Raw genomic sequence first — 17,239 nt, forward strand, 5'->3', positions numbered from 1 at the left:
GCAAGATATTAATTGAGACTAGTAGCAGATTATTCCAAAGGTACTCAAACTCAACATATCAAAATTGGAACACCATACCTTTCCATTTCATTCTTTATTTCTTATCCTTTTTCCCAGTATTATTATATATCCAGGTACACAATTTAAGAGACTTAGGTCCATCTTTAATAACTTTCCTGGTTTACTACATTTAATGGTTACCAAGATTTTAATATGTCTTTCTCTTTTCCATTTCAATGGCATTGCCTTAGCAGTACCCTCTTCATCACTAGACTAAATTATTACACTTACTTTTTCAATATTAATTCCCTTCAATGTCTACTAGTTTTCAATTTAATCTTTACACCACACTATCATTCTAAGGTATAGATGTGCCTCACTCTCCCCAGTAATAATAGTAACAGTGATAGTCTTTGGTCTTAGTAGATAACAAGCTATTCTAAGTGTTCTACATGTGTTTGTATGATTTAATTTTCCATGTGGTCCTACAAAGCAAGTGCTGTTATTATTGGGTGGGTCAAAAAGTACCTTTGGTTGTTTAAGTAAAAATAAGACACATTTTTCATTGTCACCAAGAACTTTATTGAACAGTGTATTCACCTTTTTGTTCCACTATCTTCTGTCATTTCTCAGGCAACTTCATAGTTCCGTCTTCCCAAAACTTTTTACCTGTTTGAACAGAGAACTCTTCCAGATGCTTTTCACAGTCTTCAGAGAGTTGAATTTTTTTCCCCTAAGAGAATCTTGTAAAGGCTGAAATAAATGGAAATTTGAAGGTGCAATGTGTGGTGAATATGGTGGATGAATCAGAACTTCCCAGCCAAGCTGTAACAGTTTTTGCTTGTCATCAAAGAAACCTGCAGTCTTGTGTTATCCTGATGGAAGAATATGTATTTTCTGAGCAGAAGCAAGAAGAATTACAATCCTGCAGCCTGCAGAATGACAACAATAATCACAGAAAGATAGGCAAAAGGAAAAGGCAGAGGATTATGTCCCAGATGAAGGAACAAGATAAAATCCCAGAAAAACAACTAAATGAAGTGGAGATAGGCAACCTTCCAGTAAAATAATTCAGAATAATGATAGTGAAGATGATCCAGGGCCTTGGAAAAAAGAATGGAAGCAAGAATTGAGAAGATGTAAGCAATGTTTAACAAAGACCTAGAAGAATTAAAGAACAAACAGAGATGAACAATACAAAAACTGAAATGAACAATAAATTAGAAGGAATCAATAGTGAAATAACTGAGGCAGAAGAACGGATAAGTGACCTGGAAGACAGAATGGTGGAATCATTACTGCAGAACAGAATAAAGAAAAAAGAATGAAAAGAAATGAAGACAGCCTAAGGGGCCTCTGGGACAACATTAAACACACCAACATTCTCGTGATAGAGGTCCCAGAAGGAGAAGAGAGAGAGAAAGGACCCAGGAAAATATTTGAAGAGATTATAGTTGAAAACTTCTCTAACCTGGGAAAGGAAATAGCCAGCCAAGTCCAGGAAGCACAGAGAGTTCCAGGCAGGATAAACCCAAAGAGGAACATGCCAAGACACATAGTAATCAAATTGACAAAAATTAAAGACAAAGAAAAAAGATTAAAAGCAACAAGGGAAAAACAACAAATAACATACAGGGGAACTCCCCTAAGGTTAAGAGCTGATTCCTCAGCAGAAGCTCTGCAAGTGAGAAGGGGTGGCACAATATAGTTAAAGTGATGAAAGGGAAAAACCTACAACCAAGAATACTCTAGGCTCTCATTCAGATTTTATGGAAAAGTCAAAAGCTTTACAGACAAGCAAAAGCTAAGAGAATTCAGCACCATCAGACCAGCTTTGCAATGAATGCTAAAGGAACTCCTCTAGGCAGGAAAGAGACTAGCAACTTAAAACAACCTTGTACATATATAGACTGCTATATCAAAACCTCATGGGAACAGCAAACCCAAAAACTACTATAGATACAAAAGAGAAAAAAAAAAAAAAAAAAAAAAAACACAACACTAAAGATGGTCATCAAACCACAAGAGAAGAGAACAAAAGAGGAAGGAAGGAAAAAAGACCTACAAAAACAAACCCAAAACAAATAAGAAAATGGGAACACACATATCAATAATTACCTTAAATGTAAATGGATTAAATGTACCAACCAAAAGACATAGACTGGCTGAAAGGATACAAAAACAAGACCCATATATATGCTGTCAACAAGCGACACACCTCAGACCTAGGGACACATACAGGCTGAAAGTGGGAAGATGGAAGAAGGTATTCCATGCAACTGGTAACCAAAAGAAAGCTGGGGCAGCAATATTCATATCACACAAAATAGACTTAAAAATAAAGACACTTATAAGAGACAAAGAAGGACACTGTGTAACAATCAAGGGATCAATCCAAGAAGAAGATATAACAATTATAAACATATATGCATCCAACATAGTAGCACCTCAATATATAAGGCATATACTAACAGCCATTAAGGGGGAAATCAACAGTAACACAATAATAGTGGGGGACATTAACACCCCACTTTCATCAATGGACAGAAAATCAATAAAGAAATGCAGACCTTAAATGACACATTAGACTAGATGGACTTAATTCATATTTATAGAGCACTCCATCCAAAAGCAGAAAAATAAACATTTGCCTCAAGTGCCCATGGAACTTTCTCCAAGACTGACTGCATCCTGGGCCACAAAGCGAGCCTTGGTAAATTTAAGAAAATTGAAATCATATCAAGCATCATTTCTTACCACAATGCTCTGAGATTAGAAATAAACTTCAAGGAAAAAAAAACTATAAAAAACACAAACAGGGATTCCCTGGCAGCGCAGTAGTTGAGAGTCTGCCTGCCAATGCAGGGGACACAGGTTCGTGCCCAGGTCTGGGAGGATCCCACATGCCATGGAGCGGCTGCGCCTGTGAGCCATGGCCACTGAGCCTGCACGTCCAGAGACTGTGCTCCACAATGGGAGAGGCCACAACAGTGAGAGGCCCGTGTACCACAAAAAAAAAAAAAAAAACAACATGTGGAGGCTAAACAATATGCTACTAAACAACCAACAGATCACTGAAGAAATCAAAGAGGAAATCAAAAAATACCTAGAGACAAATGAAAATGAAAGCAAAATGATCCAAAACCTATGAGATGCAGCAAAAACAGTTCTAAGAGGAAAGTGTATACCAATACAATCTTACGTCAGAAAACAAGAAAAATCTCAAACAAACAATGTAACCTTACATCTAAAACAACTAGAGAAAGAAGAACAAACAAAACCTAAAGTTAGTAGAAAGAAGGAGATCATAAAGATCAGAGCAGAAATAAATGAAATAGAGACAAAGAAGACAGTAGCAAAGATCAATGAAACTAAAAGCTGATTCTTTGAAAAGATAAACAAAATTGATAAACCTTTAGCCAGACACATCAAGAAAAAAAAGGAAGAGGACTCATATCAAAATTAGAAATAATAAAGGAGAAGTTACAACTGACACTACAGAAATACAAAGCATCATAAGAGACTACTATATGCAACTGTATGTCAATAAAATGGACATCTTGGAAGAAATGGACAAATTCTAAGAAAGGTAGAGTCTCCCAAGACTGAACCAGGAAATATTGCAAAATATGAGCAGTCCAATCACAAGCACTGAAATTGAAACTGTAATTTAAAAACTCTCAACAAACAAAAGTCCAGGACCTGATGGCTTCACAGGTGAATTCTATCAAACATTTAGAGAAGAGCTAACACCTATCCTTCTGAAACAGTTCCAAAAAAATTGCAGAGGAAGGAAAACTCCCAAACTCATTCTATGAGGCCACCATCACCCTGATACCAAAACCAGACAAAGATACCACTAAAAAAGAAAACTACAGGCCAATGTCACTGATGAATCCTCAGGAAAATACTAGCAATTGGAATCCAACAATACATTAGAGGATCATACACCATGATCAAGTGGGACTTATCCCAGGGTTGCAAGGATTTTTCAATATCCACAAGTAAATGAGTGTGATAAACCACATCAATAAATTGAAGAATAAAACCATATGATCATCTCAATAAATGCAGAAAAATCTTTTGACAAAATTCAATACCCATTTATGATGAAAACTCTCCAGAAAGTGGGCATAGAGGGAACCTACCTCAACATAATAAAGGACATATATGACAAACCTACAACTAATATCATACTCAATGATGAAAAGCTGAAAGCATTTCCTCTAAGATCAGGAACAAGACAAGGAGGCCCACTCTCACCACTTTTTTTCAATATAGTTTTGGAAGTCCTAGCTACGGCAATCAGAGAAGAAAAAGAAATAAAAGGGATCCAAATTGGAAAATAAGAAGTTAAACTGTCACTGTTTTCAGAGGACATGATAGTATATATGGAAAATCCTGAAGGTGCAACCAGAAAACTACTAGAGCTCATCAATGAAGCTGGTAAAATTGCAGGTTACAAAATTAATACACAGAAATATGTTGCATTTCTATACACTAACAATGAAAGATCAGAAAGATAAATTCAAGAAACAATCCCATTTACCACTGCATCAAAAAGAATAAAATACCTAGGAATGAACCTACCTAAGATGACAAAAGACCTGTACTCTGAAAACTACAAGACACTGATGAAAGAAATCGAAGAAGACACAAACAGATGGAAAGATATACCATGTTCTTGGATTGGAAGAATAAATATTGTCAAAATGACTCTATTACCCAAGGCAACCTATAGATTCAATGCAATCCCTATCAAATTACCAATGGCATTTTTCACGGAATTAGAGTAAAAATATCTTACAATTTACATGGAGACACAAAAGACCCTGAATAGCCAAAGCAATCTTGAGAAAGAAAAGTGGAGCTGGAGGAATCAGGTTCCCTGACTTCAGACTATATGACAAAGCTATAGTCACCAAAATAGTATTGTACTGGCACAGAAATAAAACTATAGATCAATAGAACAATATAGAAAGCCCAGAAATAAACCTACGCACCTATGGTCAACTAATCTACAACAAAGGAGACAAGACTATATAATGCTGGGAAGATAGTTTTTTCAACAAATGATGCTGGGAAAACTGGACAGCTACATGTTAAAAAATGAAATTAGATCATTCTTTAACACCATACACAAAAGTAAACTCAGAATGGATTAAAGACCTAAATATGAGACTGGACAATATAAAACTCCTAGAGGAAAACATAGGCAGAACATTGTCTGACATAAATCGCAACAATATATTTTCTGATCTGTCTCCCAGAGTAATGGAAATAAAAACAAAAGTAAACAAATGGGACCTCATTAAACTCAAAAGATTTGTACAGCAAAGGAAACCATAAACAAAATGAAAAGACCACCTACAGATTGGGAGAAAATACTTGCAAATGATGTGACAGACAAGGGATTAGTCTCCAAAATTTACAAACAATTCATGCAGCTTAATATCATCAAAACAAACAACTCAACCAAAAAGTGGGCAGAAGACCTAAATAGACATTCTTTCCAAGAGAGACATACAGATGGCCAAGAGGCACATGAAAAGATGTTCAACATTGTTAATGATTAGAGAAATGAAAATCAAAACTACAATGAGGTATCACCTCACACGAGTCAAAATGGCTATCATCAAAAAATCCACAAACAATAAATGTTGGGGAGGGGGTGGAGAGAAGGGAACCCTCCTACACTGTTGGTGGGAATCTAAATTGGTACAGTCACTGTAGAGAACAGTATGGACGTTCCTTAACAAACTAAAAATAGAATTACCATATGACCCTGCAATTCCATTTCTGGGCATATATCCAGAGAAAAACATGGTCCGAAAAGATACATGCACCCCAATGTTCATTGTAGTACTGTTTACAATAACCAACACGTGGAAGCAACTGAAATGTACATAGACAGAGGAATGGATAAAGATGTGTTACATATATAACATGGAATATTACTCAGCTGTAAAAAAGAATGAAATAATGCCATTTGCAGCAACAAGGATAGACCTACAAATTGTCATACTGAGTGAAGTAAGTCAGACAGAGGAAGAGAAATATATGATGTCAGTTATACGTGGAATATAAAAAGAAATGATACAAATGAACATATTTGCAGAACAGAAGCAGACTCACAGACTTAGGGAACAAACTTATGGTTACTGGGGTGGGGGGAAGAGTGGAGGGAAAGGATAGTTAGGGATTCACATGTACACACTGCTATATTTTAAAAGGATAACAAACAAGGACCTACTGTATAGGACAGGGAACTCTGCTCAATATTATGTGGCAGCCTGGATGGGAGGGGAGTCTGAGGAAGATGGATATATGTATATGTATGGCTGAGTCCTTTTGCTGTGTACCTGAAACTATCACAACATTGTTAATCATATATACTCCAATATAAAATAAAAAGTTTTAAGAAAAAAGATTATGCATTTTCTGTTGACTCATTCTGGATGCTTTCAGTTGAGTGCCACTTTCAGCTGGTCTAATTGGGAGCAGTACTTGTTGGAATTAATCATTTGATTTTCCTCAAGGAGTTCATAATAGAGGATTCCCTTCCAATCCCACCATATACACAACATCACCTTCTTTGGATGAAGACCGGCCTTTGGTATAGTTGGAGGTAGTTCATTTTGCTTGCCCCATGATCCCTTCTGTTCCACATTGTTTTACAGTATCCACTTTTCATCACCCATCACAATTTGTTTTAAAAATGGAACATTTCCTTACGTTTCAGTAGAGAATAGCATGTGGAAATATAGTCACGAGGTTTTTATCACTTTATTTATGTGGAACCCAAACATCAAAGCGATTCACATAACCAAGCTGGTGCAAATGATTTTCAAAAATTATTTTGGATATTTTGAGTATGTCAGCTATCTCCCACGTGGTATAACGTTGATTGCTCTCAATTATTGTTTCAATTTTATCGCTATCAACTTTAACGGGTCTACCTGACCATGGAGCAGAGTCCAGCCAGAAATCTCCAGCATGAAACTTCACAAACCACTTTTGACACATTTAATCAGCTACAGCACCTTCTCCATACACTGCACAAATCTTTTGTGTGTGTGTGTGTGTGTTTCAGTTGTGTTTTTACCTTTCTTGAAATAATAAATCATAATATGCTGAAAATGTTGTTTTTTTCTTTCATCTTCAATATTAAAATGGCTACACAAAAATTCACCAATTTTGATGTCTTTTTTTAAATGCATTGCTGATATGACAGCTCTCACATACAATCTAACAAAATTGTATCGAATGAAGCTAAAGACAACTGAGTACTACTAGAGCCATCTTATGGAAAAAAAAACAAACATTTTGGCCCACCCAATATCATGTTATATGACAAATTGCCTGATGTAAAAGAACTTTTAAGTTAGACCAAAGAATATTTCCAATTTCTCCTTTTTATTATGGAAATACAATTAACATATAACTTTGTGTTGATTTGGAACACTTGTATGTTGCAATATGATTACAACATAATCTAGCTAATGCCTGCATTACATTACATAATTATTATTTCATTTTTATGGCAAGAACATTTAAGATCTAACCTCAGCAAATTTCAAGTATATTTTACAGTATTCTTAACTATAATCACCATACTGTACATTAAGTCTCCAGAAGTGACTCAACTTTTAAAACAACTGTGTATGTTTTGACCAAAATCTCCCCAATTTTCCCACAGTCTCATCCCCTGGTAACCACTATTCTACTCCCTGTTTCTAAGAATTCAGCTCTTTTAGATTCCACATATAAAAGATATCAAACAACATTTGTCTTCTCTGTCTTATTTTGCTTAGCATAATGCCCTCAGGTTTCATCTACATTGTCCAAAATGGTAGGATTTCTTTCTTTCTCATAGCTGAATAATATCATGTATATATATATATATATATATATATATATATATATATATATACACATTTTAACAATATTAATTCTTCTGTTCAATGAACATGAAGTATCTTTCCATTTGTTTACATCTTCTTCAATTTCTTTCATCAAAATCTTCTGGTTTTATTGTATAGATCTTTCACTTTCTTGGTTAAATTTATTTCTAAGTATTTTGTTGTTTTTCATGCCATTGTAAATGGGATTTTTTTCTTAATTTCACTTTCTGATTGTTTGTTTTTAGTGCATAGAAACACAATGAAGAGTAAAGAGATTGAATCAGTAATTAAAAACCTCCTAACAAAGAAATCCCGGGATCAGATGGCTTTATAGGTGAATTCTACCAAGCATTTAAAGAAAAATTAATGCCAATTCTTCTCAAATTCTTCCAAAATTTGAAGAAGAGGGAACATTCCCAAATTTATTTTATGAGGTCAGCATTATCCTGATACAAAAGCCTGATAGGGACATTACAAGAAAAGAAAACTAAAGACCAGTATTCTTAATTAATATAAATGCAAAATTTCTCAACACAATATTAGCAACCAAATTCAACAACATATTAAAAAGATCATACACCATGATCAGTTGAGATTTATTCCTGGGATTCAAGGATGGTTCAACATGAATAAATCAATAAATGTGATATGTCACTTTAATCATATGAAAGATAAAAATCATATTATCATCTCAATAAATGCAGAAAAAGCATTTGACAAAATACAACATTCTTTCATGATAAAAACTTTCAGCAAATTGGTTATAAAAGGAACACACCTCAACATAATACAGGCCATATATGACAAACTCACAACTAACATAATTAATGGTGAAATATTGAAAGCTTTTTCTCTAAGATCAGGAACAAGACAAGTGTGCCCACTCACACCACTCTTTTTTTATATAAAATATTTATTTAAAATATGACAAGGAAGTTGGTAGAAGACAGAAAATAAGAACCAACTGTAAAGAAAGCAACCACTGATACATGCAATGGCATAGATGCATCTCAAAAGCATTAACGTCAGTGAGAGAAGCCAGACACAACAGTCTACTGACTGTATAGTTTCACATACAGAGAATCCTAAAAATGGCAAAAGTATAGGGAAATAAATTTGGTTGTAGTTATCAGGGACCTGGGCAAGGAAGGATATTTCCTGCAAAGGGGGCACAGCCAAACTTTTTTGGACCATGGAAATCTTGATTGTAGTGTGGACTACACTACTGTATATATTCATCTAAATTAATCAAATTGTGCACTTAAAATTTGTGTATTTTATGTAAATTATAGCTTAATAAAGCTGATTGAAAAGGAAATAAGTAGAATGTTTCAGGGTTATGCATGCATAACTTAATATATGTCTTTTTTTTGGATTTTATTAAAATATCAAATCTTAAGATTCCAACATAAGTCTAACTTTTATATTATGTTAGTAGAAATTTCTTCTTTTTGATCTTCCATTACCTACTGTTAATTTTCTTTTGTGCAAATATTGAATTTATGATGTTGGAATCATTTAGATGAACTCATCACATTTCTTTACTTTCTCTACCTTGAACTGACACCACATTTGTTTTTGTATTGCTTCTTTTCTTCTGTTTTTTTTTAACCTCTCTGAGCCTCAGTTTATTCTTTTTCTATCACAGCATTTTTTATTTATTTATTTATTTTAACATCTTTATTGGAGTATAATTGCTTTACAATGGTGTGTTAATTTCTGCTGTATAACAAAGACTCACACCACTCTTGTTCAACATGGACTGAAAGTCCTAGCTAGAGCAATCAGGCAATATAAAAAAATAAAGTCATCCAAATCAGAAAGGAAGAAGTAAAATTGTCTCTGTATGATTTTATATAGAGAAAATCATAAAGACTCAATCAAAAAATTTTGGAACTAATTCAATTAAGTTACATAATATAAAATCATCCAGTTATTCTTAAATGTTCAACTTATCATACAGCTAGCACTTAATAAGCTCATGTGCAGATGATAATCATTTTGAATATATGCTGATATCTATGATATAGTTTTCTTGCACAATAATTTGCACAATAGATATCTATGATATAGTTTTCTTGCACAATAATTTGCAACTTATTTTTATCTACAAAAGTTATTTATAACTCCTGCTCTAGTAAGGGGTTACCATAGATTCAGAAGAAGTCAAATAATACTCGCAGCTGGTAAATTTTATTATAATAAACCCAATTTTTGTAAGATGAAAGTTATCATTACATTAACATCAGAAGTATTTTAAACTATTGTTTCACTGATTGTTTCACCATTTTTTTTTACTCATATAGTCAGCTGATTCTGGTGACATTATTGCATCAAATAACATATTTCTGAATTTTTTTTCTTTCATACTTATGTTCACAAATTTTGACATATCTTCATCTATGTGGATTTATACACTAATAATTTTCTTTGCATTCTTTGGTCAAATGACTATTTTAAATGTAAATCTGCATCAGTATCATAAATAGTAAAGCAGTATAATTTTTACTCTAAAAATGTTCGTGTGTGTGTGTGTGTGTGTGTGTGTGTGTGTGTGTGTGTATACATATGAAATTGATGGTGGAATAGCTTGTTTTAAACAAATCTCACACTAACAGTGATACATTCTGGACATAATTTTTTAAAAAAAATTAACACTGAAAGTACTAAAAAGTGACAAAATCCATGTAGATGCTATAGGGGATTTGACCCATGACATAGGACCCACATTGGATAAGATCAAGTTCCCTATGAGGTTACTTTTTTGCCTATCTAGAGCTGGGTGGTTAGAATTTTAAAGTGGGCTGAGGATTTGAATAGAGGTTTCTCTAAAGAAGGTATACAAATCAACAAGTACATAAAAATATGTTGAATGTCACTAATGATCAGAAACATGCAAATAAAAACCACAATGAGACATTACCTCACACTTGTCAGGATGGCTATTATCAAAAAGAAAAAAAAATCAAAAGAAAACAAGTGTTGGTGTGGATGTGGAAAAATTGAAACCCTTGCCCACTGCTGGTGGAAATGCAAAATGATACAGCCACTGTGGCAAACAATATATTTTTTCAAGAAATTAAAAATATAACTATTATATGACCCAGCCATTCCACTTCTGGATATTATCCAAAAGAACTGGAATCAGAATTTTGAAGAGATATTACCACTACTATGTTTATTTAAGCACTATTCACAATAGCCAAGCTATGGAAACAACTTAAAAATCCATCAACAGAAGAACAGATACAGAAAATGTGGTATATAAGTACAATAGAATATTATTCAGCCTTTTTTTTTTTTTTTTTTGTGCGATATGCGGGCCTCTCACTGTTGTGGCCTCTCCCATTGCAGAGCACAGGCTCCGGACGCACAGGCTCAGCGGCCATGGCTCATGGGCCCAGCCGCTCCACAGCATGTGGGATCTTCCTAGACCAAGGCACGAACCCACGTCCCCTACATCGGCAGGCAGACTCTCAACCACTGCGCCACCAGGGAAGCCCGCAGCCTTTTTTTTTAAACATTTTTATTGGAGTATAATTGCTTTACAATGTTGTTTAGTTTCTGCTGTATAACAAAGTGAATCAGCTATACATATACATATATCCCCATATCCCTTCCCTCTTGCATCTTCCTCCCACCCTCCCTATCCCACCCCTCTGGTGGTCACAAAGTACCTGTGCTATGCAGCTGCTTCCCACTAGCAGCCTTTTAAAGGAAGGAAGTTCTACAATATGCAACAACATGGATGAATCTTGAGGATATTATGTAAGTGAAATAAGCCAGTCACAGAAAGATAAATACCTATATGAACATTCTAAAGTTGTCAAATCTATAAAATCAAAGAATGTAATAGTGGTTGCCAGGAGTTGAGGGAAGGGAGAAATGGGGATTTACTGATCAACAGGCATAAAGTTATGCTTAAGCAAAATGAGTAAGTTCTAGAGATCTGTACAACATTGTATCTATAGTCAACAATAATATATTGTACACTTAACTTTTTCTTAAGAGGGTAGATCTCATGTTAAGTGTTCTTACAATAATAAAATCCAATTAAAAAATAGTTTTCCAGAATGGATTAAAATAAATGCCATCCCTCAATATGCAGGTTATTACTGAAGAGACATAGGTTAAAAGCAACAGGGGATAAAATGTATACCATGAAAATATAAAGATTGAAGTAGCTATGTTAATATCAGACTATGTGAACTAAGGACAAGAGGTATTATCAGAAACAAAACAGAACATTTCATAATTATCAATTGGTTAATTTACTAGAATTACCAAGTAAATGTGTAATCACCTAATCAAAATACAGGTTTGACGTTTGGATAGGCAAATACATAAATAAAAGAGAAGAAAGTGTCCAGATAGAGAAGTACAGCTATACAGATAATACAGGAATCAGGGAAATTCTATGGGAAAAAATATATTTCCAACATATGATGTAGGAACAACTGAATACATATATGGGAAACATGAATATGGTCTCCTGTCTAAAACCATGTAAAAATTAATTGTAGATGGATCAGAGATATAAATATAAAAGCTACAGCTATAAAGCCTCTAGAAGAAAACATAAGGAGATATGTTTGAGTACTTGAAATATACAAAGATATCTTAGAATATTAAAGCACTAAAACTTAAAAAATTCATTGCTAAAGAGAACTTTCATACTTTTTAAAAACATCTATTCATAAAAAGACATTGTTAAGAAATGAAAAGGCAGGTAAACATCTTCAAGAGAATGAAAAGACAAGCCACAGACCTGGAGAAATTATTTACAAAAGATACATCTGATAAAAGACTATTATCCAAAATATACAAAAAAAAAAAAAAACTTAAAAAATCAACAATAAGGAAACAAACATCCAGATTAAAAAATGGGCCAAAGATCTTAACAAACACCTCACCACAGAAAATATATGGATGACAAATAAGCATATGAAAAGACACTCCACATCATATATCATCAGGGAAACACAAATTAAAACAACTAATTAAAATCACTACACATCTATTAGAATGGCCAAAATTCAGAACACTGACAACACCAAATGTTGACAAGGATGTAGAGCACCAGATACTCTCATTCATTGCTGGTAGGAATACAAAATAGCACAGCTGTTTTTGGAAGACAGTTAGCAATTCCTCAAAAAAGTAGACATAATCTTACCATAGGATTCAGCAATTACACTTCTTTCCATTTACTCAAAGGAGTTGAAAACATCCACTAAAAAGCTCACACCAGATGTTAGTAGCAGATTTATTCATAATTAACCAAAACTTGAAAGGAAACAAGATGTCTTTCAATAGGTGAATGGATAAATAAATGATGATCCATCCAGAAAATGAAATATTATTCAATGTTAAAAATAAATGAGTTATTAAACCATGAAAAGACAGAACCTTAAATGCATATTACTAAACAAAAGAAGGCAATCTGAAGAGGCTACATACTGTATGATTCCAAATATGCTGACATGTGGAAAAGGCAAAACTATGGAGACAATAAAAAGATCAGGGATTGCCAGGGATTAGGGGGAAGAACAAGGGGTGAATAAGGGGGAGGAAGTGATGAACAAGAGTATTTTGAGAGCAGTGAAACTATTCTGTATGATACTTCAATGGTGGATACATGTCATTATACGTTTGTCCAAACCTATAGAATTTACAAAAGTGAGCTCTAATGTAAACTATGGAATTGGGTGATTACAGCGTATTAATGTGGGCTCATCAATGGTAACAAATGCCCCACTATTAGGGGGTATGTTGATAATGGGGAAGATTATGCATGTATGAAGGCAGGGAGTCTATGAGAAATCTCTGTACCTTCCTCTCAATTTTCCTGTGAATCTAAAATTGCTCTAAAATGTAAAGTCTTTTTAAAAAAGGTAAGCAACAGAATTAGAGAAAATATTTACAATACAATATATAAAGCAAATGATTTATATCAAGAATTTATATGCAAAATATTGATTCTGAAATCTATAACAAAAAGAAAGACATATACACCCCAATTGGCAAAGCCTTGAATATACATGTGTTGAATAGACATCGTCAATAAACACATGAAAATATATCCAACATCATTAGCTATCAGTGAAATGCAGAAAAAACTACAATAAGATATAATTTCATTACTACCATAAAGAAAGAAAACAGATAATCATTGAATACTGGCAAATCTGTAGAACAAATGAAATTCTTCTAAATTGCTAGTAGGGATTTACCTGGTACAACCAGTCTGGACAGATTTTGCCAGATTTTTATAAAATTAAACAAACATCTACCTTATAAATGAAGAAATTTATTTCCCAAAACAAATGAAATTCCACAAAAAGATTTACACAAGCGTGTTTATCTAACTTACACCATAATAACAAAAACTGTAAATAACCCAATTGTTTATCAACTGGAAAATGTATTTTAAAAATTGCAATGTAAGTGTGTGTTAGAATTCATATTCGTCTATGATTTTTCAGAAATGATACAAGTCAACTATATCAACAATATAACACTTTTAAAGTTATGCAAGTAACATGACTATGTTAAGATATCATGTTAAATGAAGGAAGCTGGACACAAATGAATCTGTATTGTTTAATTCTTTTTATATGTGAAGATCAGAAATATGCAAAACTAATTTCCAAGAATAGGAAGTAGAAGAGTGGTTACCTGGAAGGGGGCTAATACTGGGGATTGAGTAGAAAGCGGCAGGAAGAAACTTTCTGGGATGATGAAACTATTCTATAAGTTGATAAAGTGTTGATATACATTTATACAAACTCCACAAGTAATTGTACTCTTAAGATCTGTTCATTTTACTGTCTGTAAATTTTACCTCAGATAATTAATAATATAGGTGTGTGCATATATATAACTATTTATTTATTTATTTTACATTTATATTTATATAACTATCTCTGTATACACATAGAAGTGTATATGTACATATATGTAATATATATACACATATGATACATATAAATTACATATTATACACAGATCTTCTAGATATATGTATATATAAATACTGTCAAAGGGCTCTCCATTACCATTGTTCTTCATATATTTGTGTGTATGTGTATCTATGTGGGTGTGTATGGTAATCAAGTAGACTATGAGTATTATGATGACCAAGCCATTTATCTGTATTTGATAATGATGATACTACCAGACCACAAACCTCATATATAGGCCTGGTGACAAGGTCTACACATCTCTGGACATTTTGGACTTGGAGCTGCAGAGACTGAATGGGACTTTGGGTTCTATTCCTTGGAGGAAGGTACGTATGTTCTGTGTGCAAGAGGAAGGTTTAAAAAGTTACTGACTGACAGAATATAAGGTTTCGACAGAGACAATAATCTACATCACCAAATCTCTTTCCCTTTTCCCCTGTCCTCCTTGTATACCATTAAACAATAGTTCTCAGCTTTTTTTTTTTTTAAGTTAGTTGGGATCAGGTGGCTGAGATCAGTTCAAAGGAATATGGATGCAAGTAAGTGAGGCATCATTTTTATGCCACACTTTAACATCTCCCTGTGATGCTTTATACTTCATTGCTTATCTTGTTGGATGTAGATGATCTAGCATAGATTCCAATGCCCAAGAAATGGCAAAGCCATACAATGGAGGAACTGTGAGTCCCTGAATAATAGGGTGAAGCAGTTATTCCAGCGATCCCCAAAGGGCTACCATGTGAGCAAGAAGAAACCATTTATTATGCATTTTGTAAGTTTATATGGTAATAACTATGAAAAAATGTGAGGAATTTTATATTTCAGTTTTATTTTCACCTTTTAGTAGAATTCATAGTTATGTTCCTTGTAGAAGATAGACTTCCTTGCTATAAACTTCCTAACCTTTCAGGCATGAGAGAAGGAACATTATGATAAAAGCTATATACATACATATATATAGTTGAGTATATGTATATTTTATATATATAAACTGTATAATTATACAAAGATGCATATAGTCATCTATATAGTCTTGTGGTCTGCTCTTCTTTAAAACAAATATCAACTATTTTTTCATTTATTTATTTCTCATAATCAGTACTATCATATTTTTCATAGACTATAAAGACCTTACATAAAAATCAATGCTCCCTTTAAAAACCAAAGAAATGTTTGATTTAAATTGTACAACAAATGGAGAGTCTATCAAAGTGAAATTTCCATAGACAATTGTCAGTGACTATCTATGTACTATTATTTAGTCTTATGTTTTTTTCTCAGATTTAAATGTACAAATTCTCACCAATTCCCCATACTCCAATCTATTTCTATTATTTAAAAAACTTATCAAAAACTGGTTTTACTAGCATCATACATTGCTGAATTTATAGAAATAATAGTGTCATCTCTATAGGAGCTCCCAAGGAGAATGTCAAATCCAAAGAAATTAGACTAGGCATGCTACTTTGTGCCAGATAATATTTTAATCAGAGAAGACTCCAGAATGCAGCAACCTGCCTTGCCAGTCAAGTGGAGATGTGTCCCCAGGTAACATATGGTAACTAAATTGGGGAGAAGCATCCACAAATTTGTGTCAGTGCCATTCTATGACTATGGTCAGCTGTAAAATTAAGGAATTTCGCACCATAAGATAAATAGCTGTACATGTGTTACTTTGATCATGAAAAAGAAATATTTTGCAGTATGGGAAAGGTCTTAGGAAAAATAGATCTTGTACCAGAGGTTTGATAAAGGGGGCAGGGTAGCAGCTTTAGCTTATCCAGTCAAGAAGCTCGGGCTTCCTTGGTGGCACAGTGGTTGAGAGTCCGCCTGCCGATGCAGGGGATGCGGATTCGTGCCCCGGTCTGAGAAGATCCCACATGCCACGGAACGGCTGGGCCCATGAGCCATGGCCGCTGAGCCTGCGCGTCCGGAGCCTGTGCTGCGCAACGGGAGAGGCCACAATAGTGAGAGGCCCGCGTACCGCAAAAAAAAAAAGAAGCTCTAGTTATTCTGAGATGCGTATCAATACATTTTCATGAAAACTGCAGGGAAAATTCATACACCTACTTTTATCATCATGGTAAGTAAAGAAATGTGTTAGTAACCAAAATATCCGTGAACCTGAAGATAAAAAGAACACAAAATGCCAAAATTGACACTTTAATTATTTTTATATCATTATTATAAACCATGTTGTTTGAAATATAGTGACCAAATTGGTTGATTTTGCTCCTAACATTTATTAAAGGCCAGCATTGGAAGTGTTTAAGAAGATAAGAAAAGAAAAACTTTTATGTGCAAATCTATGTACAAGAGTTTGTATCTTCTGTTGCTATGACTACAGCCAGTGTGATTCACTCTGTAGTT

This window comes from Aethalodelphis obliquidens, unplaced genomic scaffold, assembly GCF_003676395.1.
Source record: "Aethalodelphis obliquidens isolate GAN/ISIS:26980383/991018 unplaced genomic scaffold, ASM367639v1 scaffold16, whole genome shotgun sequence".
In the NCBI taxonomy this organism is placed as follows: domain Eukaryota; kingdom Metazoa; phylum Chordata; class Mammalia; order Artiodactyla; family Delphinidae; genus Aethalodelphis; species Aethalodelphis obliquidens.